The following is a 16,336-nucleotide window of genomic DNA, read 5'->3' as shown; positions in this document are numbered from 1 at the left end:
TAACATATGAGGTCAATCCAACTCATATTGACTAAAACAACTAAGGTATAATTGATTGAGGAAGAGGAGTATGAACAGTAACAACAATTTAGAGGGAACACAGTATTCAAATGGTTTTTTTCTCAAACATAATTTACATTGGGAATAGGTAGCATTCTGGACAGGTGAACACATGTGGAATTTTGAGAATATATTACAAGCTTCCCCACAAAATGGCATCCTAAGAGTTCATGATCATGCTTGCTAGTTGTTTGTGACAAATAAAAAAAAAGGACATATACGACTGATTTTTCAGACTGTAAAACAAAACCATCTACTACCATCAGGAGTATGATTGTTTATTGAACTCTTCAACAACTTATTACAAAACAAAATGAATGATGAAACATACAGACATTCTTGGATAGTGCTTGCTTTTGTATTCTACAAGGTGAGATTAACTGTGTTTATCAATACTTGGTCTGTGAAAACTATGAATATGACCCAATTGTTTATCTCTACCAACTAGCCAAGAATGTTGTCAAGTGCCTGGAGGCTACTAGGGGTTGGAAACTGAGGGGGCCAGGAGAGGAATAGGCTCGTGCTACTCTGCTTAGGGTTGGGGCTACCTTTGGGGCTGAATGGACTGCACTTTTTTTTATTAAGGCCTGGTCCCCAATGTGTGAGGGTTCCTAGTCTCTCAGGTTCTGCTTAAGAAACAAGAAGCATTTATAGTTAGGGAACTCTGCACAGATCCATCCTGTGCGCCAGCTGTGCCCATTCTTGACCCTCTGGACCCTCTTGACAGTAATTCATGCCTTAGTCATCACATCTGTAGACTATTCCAAAGATATTGAGTTGCCTTTGAATATCCCTTGGAAGCTTACAGGTGTGGCAATGCAAGTAGTGATGGACAAATATTGTTATGTTCATCTCTTTCAGGTTTTGTCAAGTGCAAGCTGCACTGGTTACTTCTAGGTGTAACTCAAGGTACTTATTAACATACAGCATTTCATTACATAGGGCCTAATTATCTAAGAGAACATGTATTCCCATAGTTCTTTTCCACTAGATACAATCAGAGATTTGCATGCTCTGGATTCCATCAATTAAATTGTCATTGAGCAGGATTCGGGAAATGTGCCTTCTCTGTTGTAGCACTTGCCCTTTGCAAAAGCAACCCAGCTGAGATTTGAATTGCTCTTATTCTGCCTGTCTTAAAAGATCTTCAAAACATGGCTCTTTTTCCAGGTCTTAAGCTAGAGTGATTGTCAGACCGCTTTAAGTTGGGTGCTAAGTGAGAAAGAGGGTGTTTCCTCTGGATGACTAGTGCCATTTTTTATGTTATGATGTTGCTTCCTTTTATAATTTATAAACAACCCAGAGGAAGTCAGGTGACCCTTGAATTGTATTTGGTTAAAAAAATGTATTTTCTGTACTATGTTAATGAATATATATACATATGTTAATGAATATATATATATACATACATACATACATACATACATACATACATACATACATACATACATATATATATATATATATATATATATATTCATATGTGTGTGTATATATATATACACACACACACATACATAGATCCAAAATACATAGTTGATGTATTTGCATTATAAAATATGAACAATTGAGAATTATTAATTGTTATTAAAGTACTATTCAAGTTTCATTTTGTGAATTGATTCAAAAATATGAAAGTAATAGTTTTCTTCAACTATTTTTTTAAAAATCAAGCGCAAGCAAACTATCAATAAATACAGTTGGTTGGAGTCATACCTACATTATTTGTAACTTACTTTAACTGGATGTTTGCATCAAAATCATGCCAATAATTATTGATGCATTGAGATCTTTTCATAATGTAAAGGCAAGACGTGAAACAGATCATAAGATGGAAAGCAGGGTGGTTGTGTGAATGTGATTAAATCTAGCAATTCTATTGTATCACCATCACTACACCAGTGGTGTCAAACTCATGTCGTCACTCTGGTGTCACATGACATATTGAGACTTTCCTCCCCTTCGCTAAACTGAGTGGCGGGGTTGTGACCAGCACGTGATGTATCCGGCCCGCGGCCTGGAGTTTGACAGCCCTGCACTACACAGTGGTGGCTGCATGCATCAGAATCCAACCAAAACCTTATGTTCACGGAATGTGTTTGAAATTCCTTCCTCTGCTTTTAAATATTACTTAGGTTTAGATTGTGAGTCTTTCCCCAAAAGAAGGCATGACAGAGCAAGTCAAGAACATTACCGGAATATTGGTAATTGCTTCCAACTGCTACTGAGTTGAGAACTTTTAAAATAAGGAGAGGTTGGCCAACACTACATTCCATTCCATGTCACTTACCAAGGGAGAAAGATAAAACCTTTGAAGGACTGGCCTCTTGGGTATGTCTAGTTTAATGAACAGAAGGAGTAAGAGTGACAATATAGCAGTGTTCCAATATCTCAGGGGCTGCTGCAAAGAAGAGGGAGTCAAGCTATTCTCCAAAGTACCTGAAGGCAGGACAAGAAGCAATGGATGGAAACTAATCAAGGAGAGAAGCAACCTAGAACTAAGGAGAAATGTCCTGTTAGTTAGAACAATTAATCAGCGGAACAACTTGCCTCCCAAATGCTCCACACTGGATGTTTTTAAGAAGATGTTGGATAACCATTTGTCTGAAATGGTATACCGTATCCTGCCTGAGCAGTGGGTTGGACCAGAAGACGTCCAAGGTGCCTTCCAACTCAGTTATTCCATACCATACCATTCCATTCTCATTTTCTCAAACTTGGAGGTGTGAAAGTTTCTAATAGTGTAGAAGTAGTTAAAGGCAATTTCCAACGTGATTAGAAGCTGCTATTCTATTCTACTCTCCCTAGCCTAGTAGGATTCTCAAACTCTCCTACCGCCCAGTTCTTCCAGAAGTAAAGACTTCACTAGCCCAGAACCCAGTGACCTCACTCCATCTCTGGCCACTCAGTCCTGTAGTAGCGCGGCCTCGGGTTGTCTTCCCTCTGCCTCCACACAACCCCCAGCCCACGCCGCTCGCTCATCAGACAGGCGGAGGCAGCGCCTCGCCTGCTGCCATCTGAGCCGGCCTGCCTCTCTCAGACCGGCACCTCGGTTCCTTCTTCATTCTTTCAGCGGCGCTACTCTTGCTGACGAGGCGAGAAGAGGCAACTGCCTTCGCAAATCTGCCGCCGACGCCTCGTCTCCCATTCCCTCTTCTGGCGAAGGCTGGCGCCGAGACCGAACAGTTTTCCCCGTCAGGGGGCGACGCAGCTTCTAGAGAGTGAAGGGGAGGGGACAGAAAGAGAGAGAGGAGGAGGAGAAAGCGCCGCTGAAGGCGGGCGCTCCTAGGTGACAAGCGGTCACAGGTGCTGCGGCCGCCTTGAAACACAGGAGAGGCGCCTCCGTGCTCCAACCAGCTGCTGCTGCTGCTGCCGCCGCCACCGCCGTTTCTGCCTGCCTTCGGGTGGCAGCTGTCGCCGCTGTTGCAGTTCCTGCTGCTGTTGAGCCGGCGCGTGCAGAAGTGTTAGCGCGAGCTCGGCATCTTGTGAGCGCGGGCGCGCTCTCTCGAGAAAGCGAGAGATCGAAGGAGAGCGAAGCGGAATCCTGTAAGTTGCTTGGTGCTCCCGCCGTTGCCGCTGGAGTTGCTGCTCTCGCTGGACTGGTGCAATTGGCTCTCTTTGCAAGGCGCGACTGTCCCTTGGATGTGTAGATATATATATATATTTGCCCGCCGATTTGCTGTTGCCGCACGGCTGTAGCTCAACCGGCAGAGAGAGAGAGAGAGAGAACGGGTTGGGGCTTCGCAGGTCGCGCGCGCCCACCGCAAACGGGTTCAAGACATGGCAAGGCGCTGAACTGACTGGCTAGGAGGGACGAGGACCAGGCGGATTCTCTCTCCTCCGCCCCTCACCCCTCAATCCGGCCTGGTAGGATATGATTTTTTTTGACAACCCACATTTCTTTTGGCTCGTGCAACTGGGAACGAGGAGGGCGCGGGGAGCCGCCCAGTGCTTGTAAGGATGGAGGTTGCTTTGTGTGCGAGATCGGTGGATTCCGACGTTGGGGATAACGGGAGGGGGGGGGGAACGGGACTCGGCAGGTGGGGGAGGCGGGGAGACACCAGAGCAAAGGGAGGGGGAGGCTGGGGTGTGGAAAGAGAGTGGCAGAATAAGCACGGATTTTGCCTAGAGAGCTATGGACAGATGTATTGTCTGAATGGCCTTCCTCGTTTGGTTTTTTTTTTAGCCGTATTTGATTTTTAGCCATAGAGGGCACGTGGTTGTGAATGGCTACGCTATCTGTTCACAGCCTGATGGGGAGATCTGATATTGTGCCTATGTGTGTAGTTTTCCAAACCGCACTTCCCTTCCTTATGTGGAGCTAATGTGCATGCCCTTTTCACGTCCAGATTTATAATGTAATAATATAAACAGCCGATGGTATCCAGAAAAAGAAAATATAATCAGTGACTAACTACTAGGAGATAAAGAGCCTGAGGCAATATGTATTGTCCACTCTATCTTATTTGGAAATTCCGGGAGCTTAGTTAGGAGTTTAATCTGAAAGAGACTGATTAAAATCATCTAGGGTGGCTTTCAGCTGGGGAAAGATATATTACATTGAGCCATAATAAGATGAGCTTTATTTTTGCCTCTCATGATGCATGAGCTCAATAATAATGTTGAACAAGAAATTGATCTTTAGAATTCTGTGTGAACCAAGCCATAGCTCAGCAAACCTTGATTGGGGAATGAAACTTAGCTTAGTAATATATCTGCAAATTAGTTACCAGCCACTATGCTGGGAAGTGCTGGAGATCAGCATTTATGCTCTACAGAGAAACATGCTTACTATGGATGACAGGTCCCACTGCAGCACAATTGCTTTTCTGTAATAAAACAAAGAGCGAATATGAGAGAATGTTATAACAAAGTTTACTAAGAGCCCCAAGTGAACATCTTCATCCCCGTTTTGGACATTTTAATCATCTTCCAATGGACAAAGCTGTTGTTGTGTTTGAAAGATACCAGGCATGAGGCCACTGTTGAACAGTGCTGCAGTTTCTTGGAATATTATACTTTTTTCCTAGACTTGTTCCATTCTCACAGCATGGAAATATTGGATTGATGTGAAATTCTTATTTTTTAAGCATCTGGGTAGGGTGAAAAATAACAGGATTAGCTTTGTCCCCTGACCTCAGTTTTGCCAACTAGATATTCCTTACAAATCTACATTATAATTCTTTCCTTCAAAAATATGTTGTTATTATTTTTTAAAATCCACACTGTAACTTTTGAAAGAGTGTTCTTTTTGCCATCTTTCTTTTTTTAACTCTGGATTTCTGGGTGGACAAGTTTAAAAATAAATGTCTGCTCAAACACTGGATTATTGTATAGCCAAGCAGCTGCCTCAAAGGAAAAGGACAGAGAGCACAGAAAACTGAAAGTGACCACATGGTCCAAATCCTGTAAGATAAAACTCAGATCTCATAAACCTAGAGAGATACCATATTTCTGCAGCTAAAGGAGCTGCCATATTTTTTTTCAACCCTGCTGTGAAAGTGGTTATCAATTTGAAAGGAAGTTTGAAATTAAAGAAAGGAGGTGTTACCTTAGCTGAGTTCTGCTCACTGTTATTTTCATGAGCGTCTTGGTTAGAATATTTCTCCATATTTTCAATTGTTACTAATGGCCATTTCAAAAAGTGACTCTTGGATTCATTTGTCCTTAAATATCAATGTAAAATCTGCATGAGCTAAGATGAAGGCTTTATATTTTGCTCTCTATCCTGTATTAACATTTGCAAGTGGAACGTATGGTCAAGATTGGCTCATGAAACAGAAGTGTCTTTTGGGCCCAACATTCTGTCTTCAGCCTGAGTTAGCCAGCTACTCCTGGAAAGCTTCTGAATAGATAACTATTCTGCTTCTAGACAAAGAGACAATAGATAGCTATTCTAGTAATCATGCAAATGCCGCCCAGAGTTGCTTCTGGGGGTCATATAAATGTGATTAATAAAATAAATAAAAATAAATAGCTGTACAAGAGCTATAAAGCCTATCCTCCGAGGTATTTGTGCTACTGCCAGAAGATATCTGATTTGAAATTTTGGAAAGTTTCTTGAGAAATATAATCCCACAGGTGAAAGTTGAGTATTAGAGGCGTGACCTTGGTAACTTTGTATTACCAATGTGGTAAATAAAGGGTGTGTTTGAACCCATAATTGGACTGGTGTAAGAATGAAGATGGTCTTACAGCAAGTACAACAACCTAGAGGTAGCTTGGACAGTAATGGATTTCTAATTCAGCAACATTTAGGAGGTCACAAGTTTCTTATCACTGTTATATAAGAATGCTGGGCCCTAAACATTAAGGGTAGGGTCTTCTGACACTCCAGAGAGAGGCATCCACAGAATCCAGTGGTTTTGTCAGAATAACCAAATTAGAGTTGTGCCCTTATGAACATTAAAGACAATGCATATACAAAAGACTGAGGCTGAGCTTGTATCACAATGTTGCACCGTCCACCATGTACCTCCTAATGGATACCTATGTCTTCAGCAGTTTTCAATCATTTTGTCCTCAGAACTCCTTTACATACTTAACAATGATTGGGTTATGGTGTTTATGGGTTATATTTACCACTATTGTGCTACTGAACTAGAAATTAAAATTGAGAAATGTTAACATTTATTTGATTTTTGTAGACCCCCTAAAAGAGTGATATCCCCCAGGGATCCCCAAGAGAAATTTTGCTGTACTAGTCCTTAGCTGAGGCTTTGGGGAACTGGAATTCAGGAACCTCTGAGAGTCACAGGATCTTCATTCCCAGTTTATTGACTCTCATACATTAATTGAGTTGGAACATACAGTACTTCATTTTATCTGTAGTATTTTAATTTGTGTCATCTGAAAAATAATGATGTGTGTTCTTAAAGCTATTTGTGATTTTCTTGCATCTAGGTTTAGCCCTATATTTTTTCCAACTTCGTAGCTGCTTTTAGATGCAGTATTTAATTATAGATGGGATGCAGCAATTAAATTGTCAGAGTGTCATCCTGTCAGAGTATGGGTTAATTTTATTCAATCGCCTATGGCAATTTCCCTATATTCACTCTCTGTTCTTGACAATTTAGTAGCTAGGCTTGCATTTATAGAGATGGCAAACACATTCATACAAATGACTCTGAATTGGAGGCTGTCAGTTAAAATAGAGGGTAGGAACAATAATGCATCTGGTAGATGGATCATTCTGTGCTCTTAAAGGAACATGTCAATTCAATTGTATATGTGGGTCAAGACCTGATCTGTTTTATTAGTTTTATCTACTCTTCCATAATCCATCATTGCCCATCAGAAAGGGCAAAATCAAATTTTAGCTTGATGTTCAAGCAAAAGAATAAGTTTCAAAAATAACTTATAACAAAAATAACAAAAAAAAATATTTGGCACAATTTCATTGTCCATACTCATCTGAACTGATTACAATTATTCATCTTTATAGACTTCTAGCCATTTAAAATATGCTTCTAACCATTTTATATGCTGAGTTTAACTAAGTTTGCTTGGTGTAAAAATTGTTAAGCGTTCACAAGATACTGTGTCTTAGTTCTCAATACAATAGGTTTGAAGAAAACCAGTAGATTAATACATTAATCAGTTAAACTTGCGATATCACATTGTCGTCATGTGATGTATCATAACTTTCCCCCTTCGCTAAAATGGGGATGGGCATCAACAGCGTCTGACGCATCTTGCCTGCGGGCCACAAGTTTCACACCCCTGAGTTAGGCCTCAGAAAGAGAGGAATGGCAGCTGTGAAGATAGGAAAGCATTATTAACGACTCATAGTAGTCTTCCTCAGCTTATGCCTGCTGGATAGGTTGAGGCCTATATCTCCCAAAATCCCCAATTAGCAATAGCAATAGCAGTAGACTTATATACCGCTTCATAGGCCTTTCAGGCCTCTCTAAGCGGTTTACAGAGAGTCAGCATATTGCCCCCAACAATCTGGGTCCTCATTTTACCCACCTCGGAAGGATGGAAGGCTGAGTCAACCCTGAGCCGGTGAGATTTGAACCGCTGACCTGCTGATCTAGCAGTAGCCTGCAGTGCTGCATTTAACCACTGCGCCACCTTGGCTCTAATTAGTATGGCCAGTGGTTGTAATTCTGAAAATGTGAGTCCCATAAATGATAGCAGTTTGGAGAATGCTATCCTATGATAGTGTACTCTGTGAACCCTAGCAAAGAACAGATGTTTGGAACAAATGTACATGATTTTTGTACATGACTATCACCAGAATTATTAAAGGAACAAAATTTGTGATAAAGCATTTTTTTAAAAAACAAAATTTGGCCTGCATCAGGAAATAATTCATTGAAATAAAGGAAATTGTATATGGATGATCACAAAGTATCAAGGGTGTTCACAGGAAGGCAGAGACTGTGGTCTGAAAGATGACGTGTTAGTATCACAATAGAAGATTTGCCCCTTTTGTATGTGCAGGTGACATTAATACAGGTAGAAAAATGTTGGCGTTTAGATTGTGCCATTGCATTTATCTCCCTTCTGAAGATTTTAACAACCCTCACCTCCGCAGAGGCCACTACAAACTATACATTGGCTATATTCATGCTGAATCCTTAATAACCTTTTTATTTGAATATGAGAGATGAACTTCCTCTATGTACCCTGTTTCCCCGAAAATTAGATTTCCAAGGATAATAAGCCTAATCAGACTTTTGAGCACATGCGCTAAAATAATCCCTTCCCCCAAAATATTGCAACACAACAGCAGCCACGAGGTAAGCACGCTTGCCGCCTCCTGCACCTCAAAAATAATACGACCTCCCTGAAAATAGGGCCAAGCGCTTATTTCGGAGAAACACGGTAGTTAATTTTTGGCTTGCATTGCACAAATCTAAAAAATTGGATTAATTGAGTACTTACTGTAAACCATGGTTTGTTTAATTATGGGTTAATATGTTACAGGAACACAACTTATACTATATCATTCTACTAGATTCTACTGTCTTGGAATCCTAACAAATAGTAAGAATAGTCTAAGAAAAGGGATTGAGGGCTGTATGAGGGCTTATCTCGGGAGCAACGAGTGGTCCTAATTTCATGTCCTAACTCATATTGGAGCCGAGTTCAAACTGAGATGAAGAGGATGACTTGCAGCATCAGAATGGAAGAAAATAAGCCTAATGTACTCAATGGGCCTTTTTAACTCAATCAAATTTGCTGCTGTCTCAATAGCAATTGCAATAGTAGCACTTAGACTCATATACCACTTCATAGTGCATTCCAGCCCTCAATAAGTGGTTTATAGAGTCAGCATATTGCCCCAACAATCTGGGTCCTCATTTAATTGACCTTGGAAGTATAGAAGGCTGAGGCAACCTTGAGCCCCATCAGGATCAAACTCCAGGATGTGGGCAGAGTTTTCCTAAAATACTGTACTTTAATCAGGGTTCAAGGTTATGTTCTACTACAGTCTAACTGAATTGCAGTGGTGAATACATTTCATAAATAAATGCTGTAAAAGCTTTAATATGTAAACTAACTACAGCACATGTCAAAAATCCAAAATAAATTTATTAGTTTTGAAAAAATGAAAGTGCTTTTCTTTCCTTCTTTGAGTTGCTTATTTGGTGGTAGGAAACAATAATTCATTCCATGGTTCCTCAACATTTGTCATATAACAATAGGAGATGAAAGCGTAAAGCAATTTATAATTGTTTTCATGTTTAGGAAGTACTGGAATACAGCAGTGATGAAAGCAAGAAAATTAAAATGAACCTACTAAACACATTAACTTAAGAACTCTGGCCTTACTAATTAAAACCAACAAAATTAAACTGTGTTTAGGGAGGCAACTTTATTCTTGTTCCAAGTGTTCCTATATTTCTTTTGTTTTTTCTAAACTCTTCCTGATTTAGATAAGGTACTATATTGTCTTCTAAAATTAAGACTTCTCAGCTAGATCTGTTAAGGCTATATCTGACTTTTCACTTGTGTATATAAAGCACAATAGTCTATCATATTTTAGCCTAACAAGTTGTGAAAATCTATTCCTTGTGATTACCTTATGGTTTTATATATGATGTAAATCTAGAAAGCTGAGTTGAATAACCATGGTTGAGTTAATTCTGCAAACAGATTCTACTTGGGAGCCACTATAAAATGTTTTTCTTCCTCTTTATAATTAATTGCTTCAATATAATACATGGAACAATTCCACCATTATTTCTAGAATGTAGAAGTGCCCATTTTAAATGTGATTAAAGTGAATCAAATCAACTCTTTGCCAACTTTATTGCTATCTTTGTATTTTCAAAGATTAAAAAAGGAGCTTGATTCAAGGAAAGTGTCAAAAGAATTCCCAAAATTGCAGGCGTGGATATATTTTAAACATGATTAATCAAATCAGTAAAGAAATACAAAGAATCTCAGTAAGCAATGGATATGAAAACAATATTATAGGGTTTTCCTTTGATAGTTTTTAGTAAACTATTTAGTATAGGAATATATATATATATATATATATATTGCAATGTCATGTCATGGAACAAATAAATCCCTTTGATTTTGGAGTACTTGGATTTTGGATTTTGGTGCTAGTTTCTATTTTGCGTGAGTGTGTTCAAATCAATGTTGACTCTTGGAGATTTCCTAGAGGAGTCCCTGCAGTTTCCTTGGCAAGATATCAGAAGTGGTTTGCCATTGCCTGCTTCCTATGGTTGAGAGTATGTCACTGACCCAAAATCATCTAGATAGTTTCATGCCTAAAGAAGGACTAGAACTCATAGTCTCCTCATTTCTAGCCTTGTACCTTAACTTTTACACCAAACTGACTCTCTAGTTTCTATTATGATGGGATCATAATCATATTTATAAAATGTGAACCTCTTTAATTATAATATAAATTATGTATTGTCTGCTTAGGTTGTAGCTATCCTGATTTTTAGGAAATAACTATTTTAACATTCATTAGTCTTTAAGTAAAACTATTCTGTTTAGGGTAATATGATATAAATGACCAAGCTGTTTTTGCTAAGAAAACTTACCATACTTCAGGATATTCTCACTGTTGCTGTAAGAGAAAACTGAGAGATATTAGTAACAGACGGAATATCAAAAGGCAAGGGCTGTGTTGCGTTGCCAAGAAAGTATCTCTTTTGGGAGCATAGTTTTACATGCATACCATATGAAACATAATTTCATATTTTACCCCTATAATTATAGAGGCAATAGCAGTTATAAACACTTAATTTCAGTGTGTGAATTGGTACCATACTGAAATCTAATTACCTTTTACTCATTTCATGTCATGAATTTTGTCAGCTGTGAAAACTTCAGACCAAAAGTATTACCATCTCTTTAAAAGGCTTTTATGGAATCTTAAATAATTTCTACACCAAGGTTTTCTTCAAGGAAGAGAGATGATATGTGATCTATTTTGGAGAGACCCACTTTTTGCTTCTTGATTCCTCTGAGAGCTATTCTAGTGTGAATTGCAAGCCTCTGTTGTTGACCAGTGTAGTGGCCAGAGTGGGATCTGCTTAGCTCCAGCAAGAATGGTTGGGGGACTACAAAGGAAACTTATTGCCATCACCATTTTCAGCTGAGGTGTGGCAAGAGGAGCAATGCTACAAGCAGGCTTGAGAGACTGCCAGGCAATTCTTGAACCTAGATCAGGTAACATTGGTGGAATTAATTGTGGCAGGGTTATGGACTGAGAATTACGGTTACTGAAGGAAACAATTGACTATGGATAACTGCACAGGGAAGAACTGGAGTCACCATCATAGATTTGGTCAGTAAATTCCATCATGGACAAGCTGGATCAGGAATTACAGAGTAACTGACCAAGAAAAAAGTAGCGGACGAGATAAGATTAGATTGAAGAAATGGGGAGCTGTTAGAATGTGCTTCTGGGTGAAATCCAGAAATGCTCTGCAACTTTTGGGAAGTGAAAGGGGATGATCTCCCAGGGTAGAAGACTTTGATTGGTGATGGTTCTGGATGGCTTGAAAGCCCCCGGAAGAAAAGTTTGTGAGGAATACTAGGGAGGGAAGGATAAATGGGAATAGTACAGCAAATTGTTTGGGGTATTAGCGACAACAGTGTTAGCTGAGCCAATGTATTGATGGCTTGTACCAGGCTAGTCTTGGTTAGTGGTTAAGGTGCTGATCTACAAATTATACAGACTGTGAGTTCTTAGTCCCGTTTTAGGCATAAAAGCCAGCTGGGTGATTCTGGACCAGTCACTCTCTGTCAGCCCAACCTACCTAACAGGGTTGTTGTGATGAAAACAGGTGGAAGAAAGAGTACAATGTATGTTTGCCCCCTTGAGTTACTTACAAAGTAATAAAAGTGAGATTAAAATTGATAGATAAATAATAAAAAATTCTAGGAGCTGAAGTGCACACATTTTAAAAGTGTTGAGATTGAGAAACACTATTCTAGAAAAGTCATAACTCATTAATAGGGATTCTGATTAATGCATTACCATTTTTTTCTTTAGTGCATTGTGGACTTCTCAAGTCAACCAGTACAGGTAGCATCATCTGTGTTCTAATTAAATCAGGGAGAACACTAGAAGTGGCATTATAAGTGGCAGCTCTACAGTTTCAGATTCTCTTCCCGTAATGATCTGTCAAATTTCAAGTGAAATCACTGAAAGAATCAATTATTGGAATGGCATTGTACTGTGGTTAAGGAAAGGGAAGCAATTAAAAAGTAATAAATTTTCCCAACCCCTTTCATGGTACAAAGCTACAACTTTAAAGACAAAATTAAGTGGAATCTTTATTATGACATTTACAATAAAAGCACTTTTTTCTTAATAACATATGTGCAATATTCAGTTTTGTAATGATAAGGGGAAAGCATTTAGTACTTGCCCTTAATAAGTATCTCAGATATTGCTTGGCCACTGTTAAAAATATATTCCTCTATTGAGCCTTAGAGCCCCACATCTGCATATAGAAAATAGTTCAGCTATGTCACTATATGTTTTTCCCTCTGTTGCTGGTAGGCATGGAAAAATGCACTTCAGTTTAATGAGTTATGCTGTCTGACTTTCAAAATCAAATCACCACTGACTTTCTGACTTTGGAACACAGCTTGACATGCATCCGATATACATATCCAGACACATCTGGACATTCAGCTCTTAAAAAGAATTCTCAGATGCCATTCTCTGTTATTGATCCTTAGCAAGATTGGCATTTTACATGCATTTTATAAACTCTACTATATACTGCAAAAGAGGTAAATTGCTGTCTGTATACACATTTCACATATTGTCTGTATGAGAATCTATGAGAGAATTAGATGAAAATTATAGCTAAATTGACGTTATCATTTTCTCTAGCTCTATATGTCCCTTAGCCCCACAAGAAAAACATTTTCGAACAGTATAGGCAGTAGAAGGTGACTCCTCATGTTGTGGTGGTTTCTCTCTCAGTTGTTCCCTCTCCATCCTTCTTCTTGACTCTTCCAACAGTCGTGCAGTTATATCAGTCAATGTTAGTTCATTTCGGGTTAGGACTTCAAGAGAAGATACAAAAACATCATAAATCTCATGCAATGAGGAGAGTATGATATAAACTTGATGTAGCTCAGAAAAAAATAGTTCTTTTTCATGTAGCTTCTGGAAAACCCCTTTCATAAAGGTTAAATGAGCTAACATATCTCCACCTTTCAGAAGACGTGCCCTAAACAGTTTGCGTATGAGATGTATGTGTGCACCTTCAATGTCATGTACATAAATCCTCTTCAAATTCTCCCAACATCTTGCAGCAGAATTTTCTCCACGAATATGTACTAACTGTTGGTCATTCAATGTTAGACCAATTATGCACAACACCCGTTCGTTGCATCGCTGAAAATCTGCTATCTTCTGGGCATCATCATCGTTATCTGGATTCCAAGCAGTTACATCCAGTGGATTCTGTACAGCATCCCATAAACCTTCCCTACGCAGAAGTAGACTGCATTTCATGGACCAGGAAACATAGTTTGTTTCATCCAACCGGGTTATCATAGATAGGCTTGTTGATGGGTGGTACGCCATCTTCTCCAGGATAGTAACAATCACTACAATAAACAGCTGTCTGTATACGGTATTGCATATCAACACCAACTCTCCTTTAGCTACGTCTGGTACACTCTGGGCCCATAACCAGTGTTAGGTAAGCTCCCTGTTGGGAGAGCGAGTATGTTCAGAGAAGCGTTGTGAGAGTTGTGTTGGAGAACACACAAACCAGCATACAGAGACACTGCAGTTTAAATAGGCTTTTACTTTCGTGGAAATAGCGGTATCAGAGTCCATCAAACAGTCCAAGTCATACACAGTTAAGATAGTCAGTCATCAATGTCTTTCAGTTAAGGGATAATCCAAATAACATAGTCCATAATCATACAAACAGTCCGGTACTCAAAGTTTGCTAGCAGTTGCAAAACTTACAATAGCTCACAGCACTTTCTAACAGCCAGCTTCCAAAACACTCAGATCAGATCAGCCCAGCATCTAACAAACAGAAAACTAACAGTTATTCTGGCTCCCTCTTATGGGTGATTGAGGAAAACAGCAACCAATCACATTTTACAGTATGATTTAAAGAAACAGGTATAACATTGTTACATGATTTATATATTGCCAACCCAACCGTTAGATTATATTCCTAACAAAAACCATTCCAAATTTAATTCCACTGCTTGATTATTCTATTCTCCAATTTAGATTAATTTTAAGTTTTTATAGGCAGTCTCTTTTTAAAACAGTAAAAGTTCCTCACAAGCTGGAAACACTTTCTCTTTCCGTATCCTTCCGTTTTGGAGCCGCCCCGACTTTGTCAGCCATGGCTGGATTTTTGTTGCCGGCTTGAAGAACTTCTCTTGCTTCTTTCAGGGATTTTGTGATATCAGCAAGACGTATTCTTCCTGTTCACCGTCTCTTTGGGATGGTTTAGGTCCGTTTGGACCAGCCAGCGGCAAAAGTATTGGCTGCGGTCTCAGAGCATCAAGACCGCATGACCATCTTGTCGTGACATTGGCTCTTCCCCCAAAAAATTATTTTAAATTCTTACTGCAGTTAGTTGTTTATTATCATTTTGTATTTAATATAAATCCCCTACTTTTGCCAATAGCTCAAATTAAGTTCAATAGATAATGTGATTTAACTTTGAATCCCAACTGCCTTTAATTCAATTTATTCTCTGAGTAAACAACCTAGGGGTGGATGTTTTAGAAGACAGAAACATATACTATTATTTTGTCTAACGTTTTCAGGATACACATTCCATACACTCTGTGAAGTGTCTGTTTTTACTTACAGATATCCAGAAACTAGATAATAGTATGATTCTACAGCTTGCTGCCAGTACTATCATGTTTCCCTGAAAATAAGACAGGGTCTTATTTTCTTTTGAACCCCGAAATAAGCGCTTGGCTTTATTTTTGGGGAAGTCTTATTTTTGAGGTGCAGGAGGGGTGAGCCTGGTCACCTTACGGCTGATGCTGTGTTGCAATATTTTGGGGAGAGCTTATTTTTGGGGAGGGCTTATTTTAGTGCACGCGCTCAAAAGCCCGATTGGGCTTATTAACTGGGAAGGTCTTATTTTCGGGGAAACAGGGTACCAATAATAAATTAAATTCCCAATTGGAAATGGTTTTTATTGTTATTAAATTCAAATTATAATACTAACAGGAAGTTTTCCATTGGAAAGCAATGTAGGATTTTAATAAGAATATTCTTCCTTCTGATGAACTTTTATTTTCATTCAGTTGTTAATTTTTTAGTTAGCAATTATAAGATCTTCATTATTTCAAACATTTATCCCTCAGCCCTGCTCCAGCTAAATTTGTTGGGTCTATAACGTTCTGAGGTTCCTGGTGTTATTCATATTGGCCAAGAATTCTGAACAGTGCCGTTCCAACACATATGGAGTGTGCATAAGTTGTCTTCTGTGCACAGTGTTGGTCATGCATAAGACATAGATTCCTCCTTGTTGACACTTGGGTATGCATTAACACTGTCACCTAATATGACTTTCTCATTGCCCAGAGTAGTATTTGAAAAAGCTAGAGTTTTTGGGTGCATAGCATTGGTTTCTGGTGAGATTTGAACTGCCAAACTGACAGCTGGCAGTCAGCAGAAGTAGCCTGCAACACTGCACTCTAACCACTGTGCCACCAAGGCACCAATACTATCTGATGAAATTAATAAGTCTCCTTGAAAAATGGAAAAAGCTCAAATATATTTTTGAGCTAAATATATGGGAAAGTGACCATTAACATAAATTACAGATCCATAGAGGTC

The 16,336-nt window shown here is 39.1% G+C and overlaps 1 protein-coding gene across 2 annotated transcripts in view; it reads left to right on the top strand.

Annotated features, from left to right (window-relative positions):
• Positions 1–3,343: 3,343 nt before the first annotated feature.
• The window catches only part of CDC42EP3 (CDC42 effector protein 3), a 35,207-nt gene continuing 22,214 nt past the window's right edge, over positions 3,344–16,336 (top strand). The window contains exon 1 of one of the 2 annotated variants that reach the window (XM_014063615.2): positions 3,344–3,606. The gene's annotated coding sequence lies outside the window, so the exon portion shown is untranslated. The other variant, XM_014063616.2, reaches the window with a different exon arrangement.

Source organism: Thamnophis sirtalis, unplaced genomic scaffold (genome assembly GCF_051295495.1).
Source record: "Thamnophis sirtalis isolate CommonGarterSnake01/CBP01778 unplaced genomic scaffold, rThaSir2_p1.2 scaffold_6, whole genome shotgun sequence".
In the NCBI taxonomy this organism is placed as follows: Eukaryota; Metazoa; Chordata; class Lepidosauria; order Squamata; family Natricidae; genus Thamnophis; species Thamnophis sirtalis.
Note: the sequence above shows the minus strand (reverse complement) of the source record. Positions and strands in the feature narration are given on the sequence as shown.